Here is a 21,700-nt window from a genome sequence, read left to right as displayed (position 1 = left end):
CCTCATGAGCATTGTGTTGTGAGGTGCACTGCAACTTTCCAGAGAGTGGAAATGCGTATTTGTAACGGTCAGGAATGCGAGGTAACTGTCAAAGTCCGTGAAGCCGGCCATGTAAATTGTGACTCACAGACATACAAGATAGAGGGAGCCAGAGCATCAGGGAGGCTTTTTTAAGGACTCACCTGAGATGCGGCCAACAGATCTGTCAAGGGGATAGAATGGGGGCAGGGCTACAGCCAGGGCAAGAAGCTGGAGAGAAGGAACCGCCAGGGACCTACCTGTATTTATCTATCGCTTCCGCAAGTAGCTACTGTCTGCATCCTGCATGCATGGAGGAGCAGTGAGGGAGCGGGGGGGGGGGGGGGGGGGCAGTGAGAGTGGGGACAGCAAGTGTAGACAACACAAGTTTAAAGAAATGGAGACAAATAGGGTGGGAGCTGGTGCGGAATGTCAGGTGGAGGGCAGATTTCATATAAGTGCGAATGGAAGAATCTTAGCAGGCAGCAGGTGAGTTCAGAAGAAGGCAGAGTAGGGGCGCCTGGGTGGCGTAGTCGGTTAAGCGTCCGACTTCAGCCAGGTCACGATCTCGCGGTCCGTGAGTTCGAGCCCCGCGTCGGGCTCTGGGCTGATGGCTCAGAGCCTGGAGCCTGTTTCCGATTCTGTGTCTCCCTCTCTCTCTGCCCCTCCCCCGTTCATGCTCTGTCTCTCTCTGTCCCAAAAATAAATAAAAACTTTGAAAAAAAAAATTTAAAAAAAAAAAAAAAAAAAAAAAAAGAAGAAGGCAGAGCAATCAATGAAAGGAGCACCCTGAGTGTGATGCAGACATTACCTGGGTCAGAGGACAGGAGGGAGGCAGGGAGGGCGGGACTGGACCAAAGCGTCCTTCTGCAGCGGGTGGGAGCTGTGGTCTTCCCACCTAGCCCCGATGCCTGGGATGGGGGCCGGATGGGATGACTGTCCCAGGGTACAGGCCTGGGACAGAAGGGGCGCCGTGGGGGTGGTGGGAGCTTCCTGGCCTTTTGCAGAAGATTCCTGAGGTTCAGGGGCGAAGATTGGCTGGCTGCCCAGGGAGGGGGCCGCTGTGGCTGGGGTTCCCGCCTGGATTGCAGTCACCTCCGCCCTGGCTCCCTTCGGCCACCCTCCGCCCTCCAAGCCGCCCTCCACACTGCAAACTCCACGCTGCCCTAGACGGCTCTAACCCTCCAGGAACTGTGAAATACAGGAAAGAGACAGACATTATTCACCTCTGCTGGAGGTATTGTACTCGCTAGTTAACCAAATCGTTGATAAGAGGAAGTTTCTCTTACAGAAACATTCCAAGCAAAAGGATTCAGAAAGGATAGTAGAATTAAACTATAACATCTAAGACAATGATCGTCGGTGACGGCTAGTGTCACAAAGAGAGAGAACCAGACATTTTATGGCTCCTGATAAAAGAGCACCCATGAAGTAGCCTTGTCAAAAGTTTGACCCTGTTTAAAGTTTGCCCCTCAGTGTGGTCAAACCTCTCCCTGTGATGTCCGATGCAATAGACACTGGTCGTGAACGGCTATTAAGTAATCGAACAGTGGCTAGTTCCAACTGAGATGCGCTGTGAGCATAAAATATGCCCTGAGTTTCAGAGATTTAGCACAAAAATAGAATAATTTTATGTTGATAACTTTCGTATTGATTACATGTTGGAATGATAATATTGTGCATGCATTGAATTAAGTAAAACGTGACAACTAATTTCATCCGTTTCTTTTGCTTCTTAAAAGGTAACTACTAGAAAATTTAAAACTACATATGAAATTTGCATTTGTGGCTCACTTGGTATTACTGTTGCACAGAACAGCTCTGGATCTAACTACTAGTTACTAGGAAATTCAGAGGGCAGATGAGCATGTTCATGCCTGGAATACACAATCGGCAAAATCTAAACAGTGGGAAACCCTACAAGACAAACAAACAAATTGGTTTCTCCAATATATTGTAAGAAAAAATAGAAATGAGGAGGGGAAAATCTATTAAAAAGAGACTCAATATCTTTGAGGCATATCAATCAATCCCATTATGAACCTGGTTTGGTTCCTAGAAACTAAACGAAACTGAATTAAAAAAAAAATAATAAGGGACAATCAGAAATACTGACTTAACATTTGATTGTATTAAGGACTTGTTATTTTTTTAGGTATGATAATAGTAATAGAAAAGATGTATAATAGTTTTTATTTATTTATTTATTTATTTTAACGTTTTATTTCTTTTTGAGACAGGGGGAGACAGAGCATGAACAGGGGAGGGTCAGAGAGAGGGAGACACAGAATCTGAAACAGGCTCCAGGCTCTGAGCTGTCAGCACAGAGCCCGACGCAGGGCTCGAACTCATGGACCGTGAGATCATGACCTGAGCGAAGTCGGCCGCTTAACCGACGGAGCCACCCAGGCGCCCCTATAATAGTTTTTTTAATTTACTTATTTTGAGAGAGACAGAGACAATGTGAGTGGGGGAGGGGCGGAGAGAGATGGAGAGAGAGAATCCCAAGCAGACCCCGCATTGCCAGAGCCAAGCGCAACACGGGGCTCAAACCCGTGAAATTGTGACATTATGACCTGAGCCGAAACCAAGAGTCGGACACTTAACCGACTGAGCCACCCCAGTGCCACAGTAATAGTTTTAAGTCTATTATCTCTTAGCGATACATGCTGAAATATTTACAGATGAAATGCGTATGTCTAGGATTGGAGAGGCCAATGTAGTGGGGTGTAGAAGATACCAGATTGGCCATGGGTGATGGGTGAGAGGTAACTGGGGGTCCATTACTCACCCCAGTGCCTCCTGGCCTACACCCTGCCCTCCAGCCAGTTGGATGCTTGCCATTCCCAGAATGCCTTGCATCCCCCAGAGCCTGGCATATCTTTCCCCTTACCCCACAGAAAACGTCTGTTCATCCTGTAAGCCAGGGTTCAGCCATTCCCTTCCCTCATTAGAGTCCTCCCTGCCCTCTGCCCAGTTTCCATCCCCACCTCCACCCCACACAGGGGGCCACCCTCCTCTGTGCTCCTCCAGCCACTTGTGCATGCTTCCAATACAGCCCTTTTGGCATTTTTCCTAAGGGTGTGCCCCCCGCCCCTCCCTTCACCTCCTAGTGGACCGGCCCTTTAAGTAACAACAAGTGCCCAGGAAGGTTTGCTCAGTGTCCGTGTGCCAAGTGCCCGTTTTACAGATGAAGCAGTTGAGGCCTGGAGAAGTCGGGGTCACAGCCAAGTTCCCAGAGCTAAAACATGAGAATGCTAGAACATGAAACCAGAACCTTCGATTCATTTCTTGCATTACATCAGAGCCCCAGGCCACAGTTCCCTTCCTTCCTTCCTTCCTTCCTTCATTTAGCATTGATTGGGCGCCCCCTGTTGGTTGGCACTGGCCAAACAAATTATGGGGCCATGACTATGAAGAAAGGCCAAAGCTGACCGTTGAGGAGTATGACACAAAGGAGCCACTTTGTCCTGGGATCTCAACAAGCATCACTGGGGAAGTGGAATTTAAGCAGATCTGAAGCCACAGAGAGCCCATCCCAGGCCAAGGGAATAGCACATGTGAGGCTTTGGACCAGAAAGGAGCAGAGCACATGCGAAGGACTCAAAGGTGAGTGGGGCTAGAGTAGAGTGATGAGGCCGGGTGCTGGAGAGGTGGCCAGGGGCCAGGCTCTTTCAAACTGGGAGCCACAGACAAAACCATCTCCTCTATCAGGATGGTTTGCTTCCAGTTGTGTATTATAGTGTTGATGAGCTTTTAGAAATAGAAATGCCTCCTGACCCCTCTAGCCGGCCCCCTTGGGACTCAGCTTCCGTGCTAGCCCCGGCCTTTGTGTGGACCATCCCCCTGGCACGAGGAAATCTACTTAAGGCGGTAGGTTCCAACGCATGGCCACAGCCCACGTGTGCAGAAATGTAGCTTTATTTCCCCAAAAACTGTCTTCAACCAAGCGCATTATGCCCTTTTCAGCTGGTGGCAGAACACTCTTGATCTTGCCACTCCGAGGCATCTCATTCATTTGTGGTTAACGTTCAACATCTTTGGGGTAAGTGTTCAAATTCTCACAGCCTCCCTGATTCCAACCTTCAGCCGCTCTGGGCCCCGGTACGGGGCTTCGGATCAGAGTCCCTCTGACCTGCCCGTGGCATGGCTCGGTTGGGTGTTTGCCGCTGGCCTCCTCTGCTAAGCTCCTCCCCGTGGATCTCGTCCCTAGGTCCTCACACCCTGTGTCATTCTTCCCCTCTCAGCCCCACTCACCTCCCTTGGGAACTCAGGCCACCTGGCCCACTTTCTCTCCCTGCTCTGGGAAGCTGCCCTCAGCCCACCTGCCCGGACTTCTCCCCTCTTCTAGCTGATTGCCCCGCACCCTGATCATGGAGCTTCTGTGAAGGCTCACCTAGGTCTTCCTGGCAGACCTGGACGGTTGGGTTCCTTGTCTGTGACTGCCCCATACCTACCTCCTGCTTAGACCCCAGACAGGGGCAGGGACGGGGCGGGGGCAGGGGGAAGGCCTCCTCTCAGGCTCTACCAGTCTTTGACTTTGGGGTCTAGCTGTGCGCCTTCCAAAAGGTGCACCCTTGAAGCTCTTCCAACCCTCTCTTTCTTTTTTTAGTGGTGGGAAAACTTTTCCACGACCTCACCATCCTGCATCCTTCTCTCCTCCGTGGCTTTTCTTTCTGTCTTTTTATTTTATGCGTGATTTTTATGACCACACACTCCAAGTTCTCTGGGCTGCAGGCTTGTCTGGTCAGAACTCACTAATCCTTTTCTTGCTCAACAAAGCCTGGCCTTGCAATGAAAGCCTGGCTTTCGAGACATTCAGCACTTCAATTCCCTTTATTGTGTTGGACTGTATCCACTCTCTGCCCTGGAGGCAGTAAATGGTGGGGCAAGCCAGAGGGTCAAAGGAATGAAAAACACCTAGCTTAATGCTAAATTCTGCTCTCGCGGCCATTGAGTAGGGACAAAGGAGGCCGACTGGACAAATAACGAAGCATTCCCGCTGAGTGAAGTCCAAATGACGTCAGGGCCTGTGGCCCAGAGGAATCCCAGGAGTTCAGAGGCAGAGAATAGTGGGAGAAGTGAGTCGTCCTTGGCGTGGGGACCGGACTAAAGGCGGAAGAACCTGCTAGTGTGTCAGGCGGCACCAGAGTCACCTGACGGAGGTGACTTGGTTTTGGCGAAACGTCATCCCTCACATTAGGTTAACATCGCTAATAGGAATTTAATTGGCTTTGTAGTTGTGTGTGGTCTTAATTTGTGAATTTGTTTTGGTTTTTGGTTGTCGGAGAGCTACAAACATTAGTTCGTGTTTAGTTTTTTGTTTGTCAGATGTTCCTGAGTGTACAAGTGGGAGGCTGGAATAGTCTTTCCAGCAGTTATTTCCAGAATAATCTTTCCTTGCAGTTGTTTACCTACCCACCCCACTCCCCCAACCCCGGCCCCCAACCAAACCAAATAAAACTGGATCCAGGAGAAAATGACAACAGTCGTTGCTTGGCGAGGTTGGGGCCATCCCCGCCCATCCCTGAAATAGGAGGGGGTTCGGCTATAGAAAAGGCTGGATTCACCTGCCCGCGACTGTGGCCTTTGTTCTAGATCCTTGAGTGCCCTCTGTGGCCGGCATCTCTCTTCCAAACCTTCATCCCTCCCTACTATTTCCCTGGATGCCTTTAATTCCTGGGTTCCCCTCCCCTTTGGGTTTTCACTTTTTCTTCCCCTCAGCCTCCTGGGGGCCTGGGCAGAAGGAAAGGAAATTTGGGTTCCGCTGGCAGAGCATCCAGCAGATGGCCTGATCATTTGCAGTGCCTGCATGGAGCCCCTCCTAGCATCGTTGCGCCAGAAGACTTTCTGTCTCCCGCTTCACCTTGGCCACTTTCCCAAATGCTCCTTTTGATTTCTGGCTTCAGTGTGTGCCAGGCCCCAGGAAGGAGACGGAAAGGGAAGGAAAAGATCCTATGCTGGCACAGACCTGTTTAGGCAATATGATAAATAAAAATAAGTTTCCCACCTTAGAGGATCTACAGGAATGTTTAACCTTAAAAGAGTCTACACATGACGTTTCGTATGGTGTCACAGGCCTTACTAGGGACTCCGTTCTTTACCTTAGTGTGGTGGGAGATCTCTGAAGGGTGGGAAGTGACCACCCTTCTCTTAAGCATGGGAAGTGACATGCTCTAGTATATGTTTAAAAAGAATGCAGTGGGAGAAACTTCTCGTAATGGTGGTGACATGAAGTATCGCCACGAACCTTCCTGAAGACAACACTGATGAAATCTGGGCAAAATTTAAACACCGAACAAAACAATTCTTTAAAGGCCCTGGGAAGCGTCTCAAAACAGACAGAAGCCAGAGGACGGTTTCTGAAAGACTGCAACTGGAAGATGGAAGAATCATGATGGCGCTCCCCAAGCCCCAAGACCACAGAGGGCAGAAAAACACAGCCTCGCCTCCTTAGTTTGCAGAGAGTACGCTGACGAGCTGTAGGAGCAGCTGGAAATTTAAAGGGGAAATTGCGGAAGTGAGAGAATTGCAGAAGGCATAAGACCCAAAATCTGTGCGTGAACTCTGTCCAAATCTTTAGCCAAACGCTAGAGGGCCTTATGAAAAAAATAGGCAGGGGCCAGAGAGGGAACTACCCTTGAAAGACAGAACTGCACTAGACTGGGAATATATGTGAGTGTGCTGCTTTTAAAAAACAGTGAATTTCCCGGCCTGTGTGCAATGCATGTAGCAGGAGGCTGAAGCCTCGCTGGCTTGAGGTGTCAGAGCACAGAATCCAAAACTGTACTGGAAATTTAGGTGATAATACACAGAAACAAGGGAACCACAAAAAAGTGAGCACCCAAATCTGAATATAAACCGCCCAAATCCTTGGATGATTGCCAGCATCCAGAGCGGCAGGGAGAAGACCCCTGGGAGTCAGGATTTTAAAAAAACAACAACAAAATCAGCACCTGAAAGTTGTAAGAACTGAGACACGGTATCTGTTACTGCAGGCTGTAGAGGAGACAGAATTTGCAGTTTGAATCTAGGCAAATTAGCCGCTCACCAGAAGCAGCAACAGTTATCAGAAGAGCACAATGGAACGCAGAAATCTTCAATGTTTAGTTTTCCGACTGCAGAGAAACAGGAAAATGTGACCCGTCCTCAGGAAAAAAAAAAAAAAAAAAAGACAAGCCGCTGATCTAAGTAGGGCACAGATGTTGGACTTAGCAAAGATTTCAAAGCAGCTTTTATACATATGGTAAAAAGGAAATCTGTTCAAAGATTTAAAGGAAAAAATGGTCTTAATAAGTGAAGAGACAGGGAATCTCAACAGAGAAATGGAAATTATACATATATTTAATATATTTAACTATTTATATTAATTATATAATATACAATAATATTTATATTAATTATATCATATATATTAATAAATATTATATATACATATATTTAACTAAATGGAAATTCCAAAGGTGGAAAGTACAATCATTGAAATGAAAAATTCACTGGCTGAGCTCAACAATAGATTGGAGATGTCAGTAAAAAAGATTCACTGACCCCGCAGATAGATGAACAGAAATCACTTAATCTGAAGAGAGAAAAAAGATCAAAGAAAAATGACTAGAGCTTTGGAGACTTGAGGGATATCATGAGGTCTAAAAATCTGTGTAATTGGAATGCCAGAAAAAATGGCAAGCAAATGTACTTGAATACATACTGGCCCCAACTCCCCACGTTTGGTGGAAAACTAACTAGCTTTAAAAGCTAAGAATCTCAACAAATCCCAAGTAGGGAAACACAATGAATATCACTGTTAGGCACAAACTGATGAAAGCCAGAGTTAAGGAGAAAATCTTGAAAGCAGCCAGAACAAAAAAGAGACCCTGCATACAGAAAAACCATGATACAATTAATGGTCAATTTCTCATCAGAAACAGTGGATGTTAGAAGATATTGAAACAACACAATTAAAATGCTGAAAGAAAAAACTGTCACAGATAATTCTGTGTTTAGCAAACTATCCTCCAAAAATGACAGTAAAATAAGACACTTTAAGATAAATAAATAAGGAGATAATTTATGACCAGGAGTTCTTCCGGACAAGAAATGCTAACGGAAATTCTTCAGGCTAAAAGGAACTCAAATCTACAGTAAGCAAAGAGGAGAACTGGAATTGATAAAAATGGGGGTCAATGAAAAGATTACACATATATTTGGGGGGCTATAAAGTATATATATATGTAATTGACAACAATAGCATCAAGGAGAGTGAAGAATAAATAGAAATATATTATTGCAACATTCCTAAATTAATTCATTCATTAACTCTAAGTAGACTCTGATAAAGATATGCATATGTATACATATTATATTCATATGAGTATCATAAAGATACATATTGTAATCTGTAGCTCAACCACTAAAAGTTATGCAAAGAGATATAGCTAGAAAGCCAAAAATGGAATATTAAAAAATATTTGGTGAAGTGCCTGGGTGGCTCAGTCAGTTAAGCGTCTTGACTTCGGCTCAGGTCATGAACTCACGATTCATGAGTTCAAGCCCTGCACTGGGCTCTCTGCTGTCAGCTGGCTTCAGATCCTCTGCCCACCCCCCACCCCCCACCCTCTGTACCTCCCCTGCTCTCTCTTGCGCTCTCTCAAAAACAAATAAACATTAAAAAAAATATATTTGTTTAACACAAAAGAAAGCCAGAAAGGAGGAACTAAATCCACAAAAGACAAATAGCAAAGTGGCAGACTAAAAGAAAACCATTTCAATCATAACAGTAAATACAAATGAAACAAATATTCCAATCAAAAGGCAGAGGTTGTCAGAATTTAAAAAAAAAAAAAAAAAGGCAAGAACAGGGGCACCTGGGTGGCTCAGTCAATCGTCCAACTCTTAGTTTCGGCTCACGGCATGATCCCAGGGTTCATGGGTTAAAGCCCCACGTTGGGCTCCATGCTGACAACTCGGGACCTCCTTGGGAGTCTCTCTCTCGCTCGCTCTCTCTCCAAATAAATAAATTAAAAAAAAAAAAAAACTATGCCTCCTAAAAAAGACATACTTTAAATATAAAGACACAAACAGACTGGGGGGGGGGGGGGAAGAAAAGGATAGAATGAAATAGACCGTGCAAATGGTAAGCATGAGACAGCTGGCGTGGCTATATTAACATCAGATAAAGTAGACTAGAAAAAGAAGATCTCACCAGGCATAAAATAGTACATTCCATAATGACAATAAAAAGCTCAATACGTTGAGAAACAGCAGAATTACAAAAGAACATTTTACATGAGTGCAGATTATTGCACGTAATTATGCCTCAATAAGGCAGATTTTGAAAAAGCACAGTCGATGCTAAGGGCGGAAGAGGAGAAGGGTAACTTTGGCTGGAATGGAAGCAGGATGGGGGCCGTAACAGGAAGAAAAGCAGGTTTATGAGGAGAAATGCTGATTCAGACTGAGACGTGATCCGTCTGAGAGGCCTGTCCTGATTCACGAGGGTAGACGCTGGCAGGTGCTGCATGTGCATAGAGGTCACTGGCTAGTCAGAGAGACCACAAGTGGGAGTCATGGGCTCAGAACTGAACTCTGGAGCCCATTTAGAGGTGGGAGAAAGAGGAGGAAAGAAACCCTCAGGAGAGCCTAAGAAGAAATGGCCAGAAGGGTGGGAGGGAAGCAGGGAGACCAGAGGAAAGGGGGCTCTACGAAAAGGGGTGTGGCCAGCAGGGGAAAATGTTGCCGAGAAGTCAGGTCTGAGGCTGGGCTGGGGGAGGCGGAGGGCGGCAGCCCCATCAGGGGGCCGATGGGACCAGTTCGGGAGGAGTGAAGGCAGGGGTTGTGGCCTTGAACTCTGCCCTTGGCTGGGCGTGCTTGGTCCTCGGGGCCCAGCGAGGCCCATGACCCAGTCCCCACCCCCTGCAAGAGCTCCAGTGTGGGAGGTCCTGGACTTTGGAGGTGAGATGGGGAGTAGGGAAAACCTCAGAGAGGAGCAGTGTTTGACCGGGGCTGGGAAGCAGGAGTAGGAGTAAGGGTCTTCCAGATGGGGAAGGGAGGTTGAGTTTCTTCTGCTTGATCCAAGGGGTGGACCCAAGACCTATGGGGTGGGGGAGGTCGCAAGGAGGCAGCTTCTCACAGGTGTGGCTGGCCAGGATGCAAGGAGCTTTCCAGAGAGGGGATGAGCAGCTGTGGAGGTATGGAGAAGTATGCCAGCAGAGGCTGGGCACCCGTGAGGAGGAAGGCTGCAGAGGGTCTGACCCACACAAGTACCAGAATGCTGAGACACGGGTCATTGGAAACGCAGGATTGCTGGATTCATTTCCTATGCAGGCTGCTCTCCTGGGGGCTTTATCAGGCACGCACAGTCCAGCTGCAGAGGCCTAGCAGCCCCCTCAGAATCCCTGTTCTCCTGGCCCCCACCCAGCAACTGAGCCGCTACCTGCCGCTGTGCACCCCAGGGCAGGGAGGCCCGGGAAGAGGAGGGTCTCCGACTGGGGAGTGTAAGGCAGAGACAGAGATTCTAAGGGAACGGGTGAGGCGGGGGGGACACCTGGCCCCGGGGAGAGGCCCTGATTCTGGTCACACTCCTTACAGCCAGAGACAGCGCACTATGGAGGTTGCGAGCGAGGCCTTTCATGCAGACCAGGGGCAGATGGAGTATGATAGCCTGAAGCTTGTGCAATGTGGTGAGCCCTTGCTGAGAGACAAGCTCTCCCAGCTCCAGCTGGGACAGCCAGACTTCACCGGGATGGGAGGCGTCAGCCTACTGTCTCCGGGTCCCATCAGCCCCGATCCACAAAACATGCGACCTATGCACAGATACATTTGCTGTTGGTAATAATGCTACAGGTTTGCCAAAAACACGGGAGTTCTAGTAAATTTTGTTTTGTATGATTGTCATCGGAGAAAAGGAAACGTGAATGATGCTTTTATAATTAAACCTGCTGTTTTGTTGAGTATATCCTGGACGGGAGAAAACTTTCATTCTGGGTTTGCATAAATGAAGCACAAATCTTCCACCTACAATCTTTTTTTTTTTAAGTTTGTGTATTTATTTTGAGAGAGAGAGAGAGAGCGCAAGTGAGGGAGGAGCAGAGAGAGAGAGGGAGAAAGAATCCCAGGTCGGCTCCGCGCTGTCAGCGTGAGGTCAGGACCTGAGCCAAAATCAAGAGCTGGACGCTTAACCGACTGAGCCACCCAGGCGTCCCTTCCACTTAAAGTCTTACACAATCTGATGATCAGCAGAATTTTCCACGGACGATCATCTGGCTCTGTCCATGTCAAGTGGTGCTTCTCTACCACTGTCCACATGCTGCCCGCACCAGGGTCTGTAGGAGATGCTGACGTCACAATATGACACGTGGTCCTGCACCGGGGGTCACAGTGCTGGGTGGGCCCGTGCAGGATGCAGGGAGAGTGTTCCTAGAAGCCATTCCACACGAGGTTGGCCAGGACTAACAGAACTATACTTGTAAGGGACTGTGGCCACACATATGTATATATGCCCCCTAAACCCAAATAAAACTCAAACTCCAAAGTACCTAGCTGCTCCCCAGAAGGCCGTGCGGCGGAAGTCGAAGTGGAGACGGAGGTCTTAACCAATTCGAGTTAAAACACTGTGTTTCTGCCAATCATATGAACACATTGCTAGCCTCCACCCTCTTACTCCCACCCCCTGCCTTGAAAGAAACGCAGACGAGTGAGGGGCCTGAAGCTTGAGGGTCGTCAGCTTCTTGGGAAACCCACTTCAGCTTAATCCTACCCTGTCTCTCCTTGCTCAACAGCCTTTTGTGGCTCCCCATTGTCCTCAGGGAAAACCTAGACATTCGAGTCCTCAGTGGTCACTGGGGGCTTTATTAGCTCCCCTCGTTCCCTGAGGAGCTGTGGGAAGTGGGCTTGGGGGGGTAGGGAGCCAATAGGTGAACTCTGAGGACACCAGGGAGGGGGAAGTGACCTGCATGGCCCTGCTGGGGCAGAGCCCTGTTCTCCTGTGAAATTCCTTTCTGGACTGCGGTGGGGGACGATGGGGGCAGGAGCGGAAAGGCCCCTGGCCTGAAATGCACAGATAGACCTGAGTCCAAATGCCTGCTCTGCCCTTTGTTGGCAAGTGACTTCACCTCTCTGAAGGTCAGCGTCCTCATCTACAAATCAGGAAATACTGGTTTCATCTCAGGGCCCCTGTGGGAGCCAGAGAAACAAGTACCCCCCTAGGTGCAGACATGCGGGAGGGCCTCACCCTTCCCTGCCTGGCAGAGGGAACTGACTGAACTGATTTGCCCTTCATCCCGAGTGGCCCCTGAACCCCTCCGTAGGTTAAGCCATCACGTCGACTTTATTTATTAGCTTCACAAACCCTTCTGAGGAGTCAATGTCACCCGACCCCATCCCAGAGCCTCATAAAATCCCTGATTTCCATCACTGGCTGCCCCTGCCCCCTCTGCTTGGCGTCCATCTTGTGTGGGGACGGTGCTGGGCGGTGGCCGAGGAGCCACGATGGGCTCTGTGTGGGCCAGACCTCAGTCTCTCTGACTGAGACTCCTGGGATGGGCTCAGAGCAGCCCCTCCCTGGGCCTCTGGTTCCCATGACCAGCTTCCTCTGAACCCTTTTTAGCACTCAAGGCTGGAGTCCAGTCCGAGGTGTGGCCTGAAGGGGACGGGCTTGGGCTCCTAGGCCTGGGGGGTTGTGAGTGCTCACAGGGTCCCCAGAGAGTCAGGATGCTGCCCCAGCTGCCTCTCTGGCCCTCTCCTAGTGACCATGTGACTCTGGGTAGGTCTGTCCCCTCGCTGGGCCTGTTTTCCAAGAGGTTCAGTGGGGCTGCCGAGAAGCTCACAGGAAAGGGCCTAGGCCTGCTCTCAGAGAAGGAGCCATCTGACCAGTGCTGGGCAGCGCCCCCAAGAAGGTGCTTGTCCGCGGACCCCTACACAGCTCCCCGTGCCCTTCGGAATCAGGTGCCCCCACAGTCAGGCCCTCCCACACTGACGGGGTCCGCTTCTGGGACCACCCCCGTGTGACCCTGGGAAATCACCTGAGTTCCTCCCTCATAGTTCATTTGTATTTTCAACAGCATTTTATAATTTGCAAAGCACATTCACATCTCCTTTGCTTTGAGTCTTGCGCTACTGTGCGTCCTCTGACGTGGGTCATCATCCCATTTTACGGATGAAGAAACCAAGGCTCAGAGAAGGGTGGTGGGTGGGCGAGGGCGACCCGAGTGGTGAGGGGCACGGTCCACGCAACCCAGAGTCAAAGCCCAGCCTCTCTCCACCCCTCACAGGGCCTGGCAGGGGCCTGGGATCTGGCAGCGAACATCTGAGGGTATAACTTGGGCTGTTGACGAGAGGCGGACGAGCAGAGCCGTTCTTCGGTGAGACATTTTCAGGCTCCAGAACGGATGTGTGTTGCCGGGAGGTGGGGGCTGCAGTCTGGAGCAGCTCGGGCTCCAGGGGTGGCAGATGGCTCCGGATTCGTAGGAAAGATCTCCCTCTACTGCCTGGCACCCCACAGAGGTCGCCAGGGGCCAAGGCATTGGGGGGAGGGGTGGGCAGCAGCTAGGCATAGAGCCTGAGCAAGGAAGCGGTTTAAGGAGGAGAGAGACCCGGGGCCTGGCCTCCGTGGCACACATTCCTAAGGACACTGACTGGGCAGAGGCCCTGTGCTCGGGGAAATGCTTGTGTCTCCCGCAGAGGCATTCAGCAGGCTCAAGCCAGGCCTGGACAGGGCCTCTGTGTGGACTCTCCTTGGACCCGGCTGTCTCGTCTACTGAACAGGGTGACATTTCCTGCCCTGTTGGCAGTTCCGGGCTCCCGGGAGCTCAGAGAAAGAGGACACGGAAACCTTGGGGCAGACGGCCTGATGCCAAGCTGGGCCTTTTCTGGATTCCTCATCTGCCACAGGCAGCATCAGCCCTCCTGTCCTTCCTCCCACGGCCAGCGGACTGAATGCAAAGGCCCTTTGTAAACCGCAAAGCGTGAGACTTCATGAAGTCTCATTACCGAGCCGGGAAGTAGAAACGCTTTTCTCTGGACCTGCTCTCCAGTCATGCTTGGATTGTAGCATTTCTGGATCCTGGCTGTTTCTTACTCAGTCACTCATCCATTCAGCAGCCACCAACCAGGCCTCAGGAGCTGCAGCCAAAGCCTGGACAGCACGGCCCAGAGCCAGCCTCGTGCCCTTGCCCAGGACAGGCCCTGTAAGCACTTAGATGCCCTTAGAGATGACCTGGGATTCCCTAACCCCCCTTTCCAGGTGGAGAAACTGAGGTCCAGAGGCCAGAGGGAACCCCAGGGTGATCTGACCAGTTCCAGACCTCAGCATCAGACTATCCCTCCCCACCCCCAGGCTGACCTCTGACCCTGCCCCACACCAGTTTGGATTTCTCAAGCTTGGAGTAAGTCCAGGGGGACAGGGGACAGGCCACCTCGCAGGCAGAAAGCAACACGCCCCTGCCCAACTGCGCAAGCTCGGGCCCAGGCAGGGGTGCAGAGCACGGGGGCTGAGGGAAGACAGGGGCTGGTGAGGCCCAGCCCCACTGTTCTCCAGCACACGATATTATCTCTGGCCTTGGCGCAGCCCTCAGAGCAGGATGCGGCTTTCAACACCTCTCTCCCTTCGGAGGGGCTCCGGGCTTTTGGAGTTTCTCACGACATGGATCGAGAGCCCCCTGACCAAGGCCAACCCCACCCCAGAGGCAGCCAGTCCTCAGACAGTCACAACCCCCAGTGTAGGAGGGGGAAGGGCCCTGGTGCATGAGGCAGGGGGGCGGGGATCACAGGAATGGTTCCCTCGAGCGTCTCCCCCACCCCCTCCCCTTCTGTTGTCCATAATCCAGGGCGCCTGTTCAAGGAATTCTCTGCCCGTGTGTTAGTGATTTATTTAGACTCGGATCATCCCACCCGCCCGGAGGGTGACAGACCCCCTCCCCACCCTCTGCCCCCTCAGCCACGTCCCTGGAGCCGTTTTTCATCTCCAGCACGGCAGGCCTGGCCCTGCTCCAGACTGCTCCAGATGGTTCTGCTGGCTTTTGGGGGACCCCAGAATCTCACTTCTGGGGGCCCAGCCAATCCCCTGATATTCTGTGGACCCTCCCCCTCAGCCCTGCCGGGCCCCTCCTTCCCAACTACGGAGGTAACAGGTGACTTTTAAAAAATTATTTATTGAAATTCAAGTTAGTTAACATACCGAGTAGTATTGGTTTCAGGAGTGGAAGCCAGTGATTCATCACTTACATACAACACCCAGTGCTCATCCCAACAAGTGCCCTCCTCTATGCCCGTCACCCATTTAGCCCATCCCCCCAACTCACCTCCCCTCCAGCCACCCTCAGTTTGTTCTCCATATTTAAGAGTCTCTTGTGGTTTGTCTCCCTCTCTGTTTTTATCTTATTTTTCCTACTCTTCCCCTATGTTCATCTGTTGTGTTTCTTAAATTCCACATATGAGTGAAATCATATGATATTTGCCTTTCTCTGACTGATTTATTTCACTTAGCATAATACACTCTAGTTCCATCCGTGTTGTTGCAAATGGCAAGATTTCACTCTTTTCGATTACTGAGTAATACCCCATTGTGTATATGTAGCCCACATCTTTATTCATTCATCAGTTGATGGACATTGGGCTCTTCCCATACTTTGGCTATTGTCGACAGTGCTGCTATAAACATGGGGGTGCATGTGCCCCTTCAGATCAGCAATTTTGTATCCTTTAGGTAAATACCTAGTAGTGCAATGGCTGGGCCATAGGGTAATTCTATTTTTAATTTTTTGAGGAACCTCCATACTGTTTTCCAGAGTGGCTGCACCAGTTTGCATTCCCAACAGTGCAAGAGGTTTCCTCTTTCTCCGCATCCTTGCCAACATCTGTTGTTTCTTGAGTTGTCCATTTAATCAGGTGACTTTTAGGAGCAAGAGGCAGCCTTCTGGATCCTTCAGCCCAATCTCCGCATTGAACAGATGGACAGCCAGAGACCAAGAGGGGAAAGCTGGGAGGCAGTGGGAAGGCCCCACCCTGTATCTGATGAAAAGGCCTTTAAGATTATTGAAGACGTGCCCCCTGCCAACAGGACCTCATCTAACCCACACCTAAAGTCTCATCAAGATAGGGGCTGGGCACCTGGGTGGCTCAGTCAGTTGAGCCTCTGACTTGGGCTCAGGTCAGATCTCACAGTCCTTGAGTTCGAGCCCTGCACCGGGCTCTGCGCTGACAGCTGCTTTGGATTCTGTGTCTCCCTCTCTCTCTGCCCCTCCCCTGCTCACACTCTGTCTCTCTATCTCTGTCAAAAATAAATAAAACATTAAAAAACAAAAAGAAAAAAGGAAAGGGGCAACGTCCCCACTTTACACACTAAGACAGACTGGTACAGAGCTCAAGTTTGACTCTGTCTCTCTCCATCTCTCTCTGTCTCATTCAGATGGGGCCTCCAGCTCCAGGCCGGGTCACTGCTCTACAGGCTTTCCTACCCAGTGGAAGCTGTGTGTGTGCGTGCACGTCTGAGTGTCGTGAGCACCTCCGCTGCACTTTGGGGTGTGGGGAAGTATACGCCTGCCCCCGAGCTTCCTGGGAACACGAAAGCACCGTGCTCACGAGCACCTGGGTGGTGCCCACTCCCTGCCCCCTGCCCCTTGCCCCTCAGTGCCTCCACCACTCGTGGCGAGCGTGAGGAGGGAGCTGGCCCATCCTGTCACACAGCCTCTGCAGCAAGAGAGCACTGTGGCGTGGGTGGGCCACTTTGTGCGGTGGCCTGAGATAGTTGCTCACCACTGGCTCTGGACCCTCAGACCCATGATCCCAAAGGGGAAACAGGAAGAGGCCTCTTTGCTTCTGGCTCTTCTCAGTAAGTTCCCCTCCCTTGTGTCCCTCCCAGCTGACTTCCTCAAGGCAGCTGGAGGAGAAGGGCCATTGTTCTGAGGCCCAGAAAGTTGCAGAGACTGGCTACATGACCCTGGGCAAGTCACTTACCTTCTGGGGGCCAATTTCTCCCTCTCACCCTGAGGGAAGGGGAGCGGCTGGATAAGAAACCCTCCAGGGCAGCCACACTCCACCTGACTTCCTTCTCCCAGTGCTCGTCTTGAGGCCAAGTGCCTGGTGACCAAACCCCAATCTGCATCGGACCCCTGCTGCAGGTGCATGTGACCTGAACGCACCTCTGAGCACCTGCTAAGTGCCAGATGCTGAAGCAAGCGCCCTGCATACTTTCACTCAAGCCCCAGAGCCCCTTGTGAGGTCTGCGTGAGTGCCCCCGTGTGATAGAATGAGGTTCAGAGAGGTTACGTGACTTATCTAAGGCCACACAGCTTTATGGGGACACCAAAGGCACCCCTGGCCAGGGTGGAAGGAGGGTCTGGACCAGAGCAACAGGCGGGCTGCCCCGTCTTTCGAGTGTAGAAATAAGGCTAATAGAGGGCCAGGTAGCAGCACTTAATTGGGGAATTAGGGTCTGAGTGTGTGGCTACCTTATGCTAGCTGGTTTGGGGATTTCTCTGGGTCTGTGAGCTTCTCCCCCCTCCCACAGAAAACACTTCCTGTTTCTGAACCGACAGAGACCCCTCCCAGGATGGCTGCCTCCATTTACCCTAACACAACAAGGGCCCCAGGCTGTCCCTCCCTGGGCACTAGGGGAGGGAGGTGGGTCAGGAAGGACTGCTTGGCCACTGACCACTCTGTGCTCAGCCCCGGCCCCTGGGGAGTTTGGTGCAGCCCCAGGCAGGCAGGCCGCACCCTCCCACCCAGTCACCGTTGTCTACTGGGAGGGGCTCAGCTGGGAGAGGACTGGTCCCTACTCTGCTGGTCCCTGTCCCTCTCTGCAACCTGGGGGTCTCCCACACACAGACCTAGAGAGGCAGCAGGAGCAGACATGTCTGGGGAGCTGTGGGGTAGCATATCTGGGTTTGAGTCCTGCCAGGGATAGGTTATAGCGGATTAGGCTCTGGGTGTCACCCGACCTGATTCTAAGCCCAGCATTGCAGCTCACAAACCGTGTGGCTATGGGCAAATCACTTCACCCCTCTGAGCCTTGATTTCCTCGTCTTTGGAATAGGGGGAATAGTTGGGCCAAACTCATTGGAGTTTTCTGAGAATTAAATGAGTTAATAATGCAAAGCACTTAGTCTGGCTAATGGCACAGAGAAAGCGGGCAGTCAGTATTGGCTATTACTGTTGCATTGACCCCTCAGGGCCATGGTTCTCTTTAACAGGGCAGCATTCCTGGTTTAGGCCTCATGTGGTTGCTATGACAGGCCCCCGTAGCAAGGCCCTGCAGGGAACATGTCAGCTTTCCCTAACCCCTCCATTTCCTGTGTCTGTGAAATGGAGAGAGTAAGAACCCTGTCACCCACTGTCTATGCTGCCACAGGGTGAGGGGCTCCTGGGTGGCTCAGTTCCTTAAGTGTCCGACTCTTGATTTTGGCTCAGGTCATGATCTCACAGTTCACGAGTTCAAGCCCCATGTTGGGCTCTGTGCTGACAGTGCGGAGACTTCTTGGGATTCTCTGTCTCCCCTCTCTCTCAGTCCCTCCCCAGCTCACTCTCTCTCTCTCAAAAATAAATAAATAAACATTTAAAAAAAATTAAAGGTCCCAGGATGGGATGTGAAAATGCTAGGAATGAAAAATGAGATCATAAATAGGCCTACCATCCAAGTATCACTTTTTAGTTAAGGCCTACAGAGGGACAGTGACTGGCCCAAGGTCACATAGGAGTTACAAAGGTCTAGGGTTACAAAGTCAGTTCTTGTGACTCCAGCTCTTCTTTTTTGGTCATTAAGGGCTGAGCAGAGAAAAGTGCCTGGAAATGTTTCTTGGATGAGGATCTAATAGCCATAGCATGGGATCATGGCCTTGAAATCTGGATATGATCCAGAAGGTTGCAGGGGATTTGAGCATTTGGGGAAACCCACTTGTCAACCGTGGGAGCCCCACCCTGGCAGATGGTGATGGTGAGAGAGGCCCAAGGGTCTGTCCTGTCAAGGGACTGGTGGCAGTGCTGGTCGGAGGCTGTGGGGCAGCTTTGGGAGCACGACGTCAAGGCTCATCCTGGTTGGCAAGGTCCTTCTTGCTGTGCCCACCAATACCTTCTTCCTGACCTCTCCCCAGGGAGTGAATGGCTGGTGTGGCCGCTCTCCGGGTACATTAGGGTCCGGGGCCCCCATGATCAGCCATCACAAAGGCCAGGTCTCGTGGCAGCAGGACCTATGGATGAAGTCAAGCAGGACCCCTCATTGGGGACCAGTAGGCGAGCTGTACCCAGGCTGGCAGCCAGCTTCCCTCCCCCTGGGTGGCCCAGAACTGCCTACACCAGGTATTCAGGGGCTAATTACTTACAAGATGGTGACTTTCTCTGGCTAGGCTTGGGAAGGACAGGGAGGCGGCTGGGACACCAGGCACCTGTCTGCCATCCATCAGGTCTGGGACGTAGATGAGGCGGAACCAGGGCCGCCTCCCCGGCAGCAGAGACCCCTGGCCAGGGAGGTGGAGGGAGCCCGGGCAGTGCGGGTCTCTCCAACCATCCCTGGGGCTTCCCTGAATATCAATCTGTCAAACTAGGGGGATAACAAGGGAGTAAAAGCCACAGACTGGAAACGCCAGCACGTGCCTGTTATTTCAGGTGTGGGAGGGGAGCAGTGGGGGGGGGAGGGGGCGGCTGGCCCCTGGGAAGTGAGCTATCCATGGCAATGTGAGCCAGGGGCTGGCCAGCCGGCCCCTCTCCCCTCCAGGGTGGCTCAGGGAGCCAGGCGGAGGCCTTGGGGGCAGCCAGAGGTACCGGGAGCCTGGGCAGGCAGTGCAGCTTCCTGAGGCATGAAGGGCTTCCCCCCAGAGAGGAAGGCACTTAGGGAAAGGGTGCCAGGGTCTAGCAGGACAGCTGTCCTCTGGCGCCCACGCACACTGAGCCTCCGTCACCAGCCCTCGGCTCAGGTGCCGCCATCAGCTGGGCTCCCCCGTGGGAACACTCCCTGCTTCTCACGCCTCGCACGCTCTCTGGGTCAGTCTTGTGCTGGATGTGGTAGGTTTGGGGCAGGCTGGGGCCTTGCTCATGTTTTCCAAAACCTTTTTAGATCCTCCCTGCCTGGGCTGGATGCCAGGATCAGGAGGGTCTGACCTAGCCCTTGCCTAGAAGGTGCTCCCAGTCTGGGGTCAGAGAGAGCCAAGGATGATCCCATGTGGGCGGTTACCTGCTGGGACTTCTCTTCCGTCCCCAGAGCCCAACAAAGGGCTTGTGAAGGGGACACATGGCCAACTGAGGCAATGCTTGCAGGGAAGGGCCAGAGGGCTGTTTTCCCAAGCTAGGCTGCTGGCAGCGCCTGGGAGAGGGGCTGGTGGGAGAGGAGGAGGGGGAGCCCCAAGTGGTCCAGGCTGTAAGTGGGGGCTTGAGACACAGATTTTCCCAAATCCCTTTCTCAGGGTATCAAGAGGAGGGATAGCCCAGTCTCCAGGACACCTGTCCCCAACCGGGTTCTTAGACACAAAGGGAGGAGAGAGAACCAGGGTCCTAGGGAAATGGAGCCGTAGGCAGAACCAAGGTCCAGGAGAGAGACTAGCAATGAGGTGGGGACCTCAGACTCCAATGTCCCTTCCTCTCCTGGAGGAGGGGACCTGCACAACGCCAGCCCTCCAGTCCACCCTGTCCTTGGACAGGTCGGCCCATTGACTCCTTGAACCGGTCGAGGCTGAGTCAATGCAAACCCTCCTACGTGGTAAAACCCAACGGTTCACTGCGAAATGGCAGCGGATGGACGCCCATTATCACCCACATCTTTGTATTTTTTGTGGCTTTGTTTTTTTGAGCAAGAAGGGTGACTTGGAGGCCCAGGGAACCCCAAGGTTACAATCTAGAGAGAGAGTGGATATTCTGTCAAGGTCAGGTCTGTGGCCTGGGTTTCCAAATGAGGCAGCAAGAGAGACTTTCCCTCGAGCCTTGTTAAACTAGGGCACGCTCCTGACCTCCACCCCACCCCACCCTACCGAATCAGCATCCCTGTGTTTTAACCGCATCCTGACACTACGATGTGTGTGCATGAGCACGGTCCAGGCATCACCTCCGCTGAACACGGCCCCTCGGGCTTTTGTGGGTGCCTCACCTGGCGATGGCACGCCCCCAGCCACAGCAGCGACCGGCAGAACTGAAAGATGTACTCACTGCACAGCTCACACGACGTCACTGTTTGAAGCCTGGTTTTGGCATCCCTTCGTCTCTTTTATAAACTGGAGGAACAACAAAGGAAGAGGTGGTGGCCCCTGGGGACCCCGAGGAGAGGCTGGGCCGCTGCCTTCCATGACAGTTCTCCGGAGCTCTGTGAAGGTTTGTTGACCGTGTGCCTGAAGGAAATAATGGAGCCAGACTCCCCGGCAAGTGGGCCCCGTGGGCTCCAGCTGGCAGCTGACCACCCTGACCATGTGAGGGGTGGGGGCCCCCCGAGCCAGCTCCCACCCACCGCGGGTTGGTAGGGTAGGAGCTCAAGAGGAGGCCTGGCTGTGGGTTTCCTTCCCACTAGGCCTCCCCTGGTCGAGTTCACTGTGAAGAGAGGAGGTGAGACGTCCGGCCCGCCCCGGGAACCCCACGGGAGCCCAATTATTTACTGGAAACAGTGAGGGATGAATTCTTGGCGGCTTCGGTCCGTGCAAATCAGAGACACGACTGAGCTCGAGTCTGGTTTTGATCAGTTCCAACTGAACAGACGGCTCGTTAAATCTGAGCT

The sequence above is a fragment of the Leopardus geoffroyi genome, chromosome D1 (assembly GCF_018350155.1).
Source record: "Leopardus geoffroyi isolate Oge1 chromosome D1, O.geoffroyi_Oge1_pat1.0, whole genome shotgun sequence".
In the NCBI taxonomy this organism is placed as follows: Eukaryota; Metazoa; Chordata; class Mammalia; order Carnivora; family Felidae; genus Leopardus; species Leopardus geoffroyi.
The sequence above is the reverse complement of the archived record's forward strand: the minus strand, read 5'-3'. Positions refer to the sequence as shown.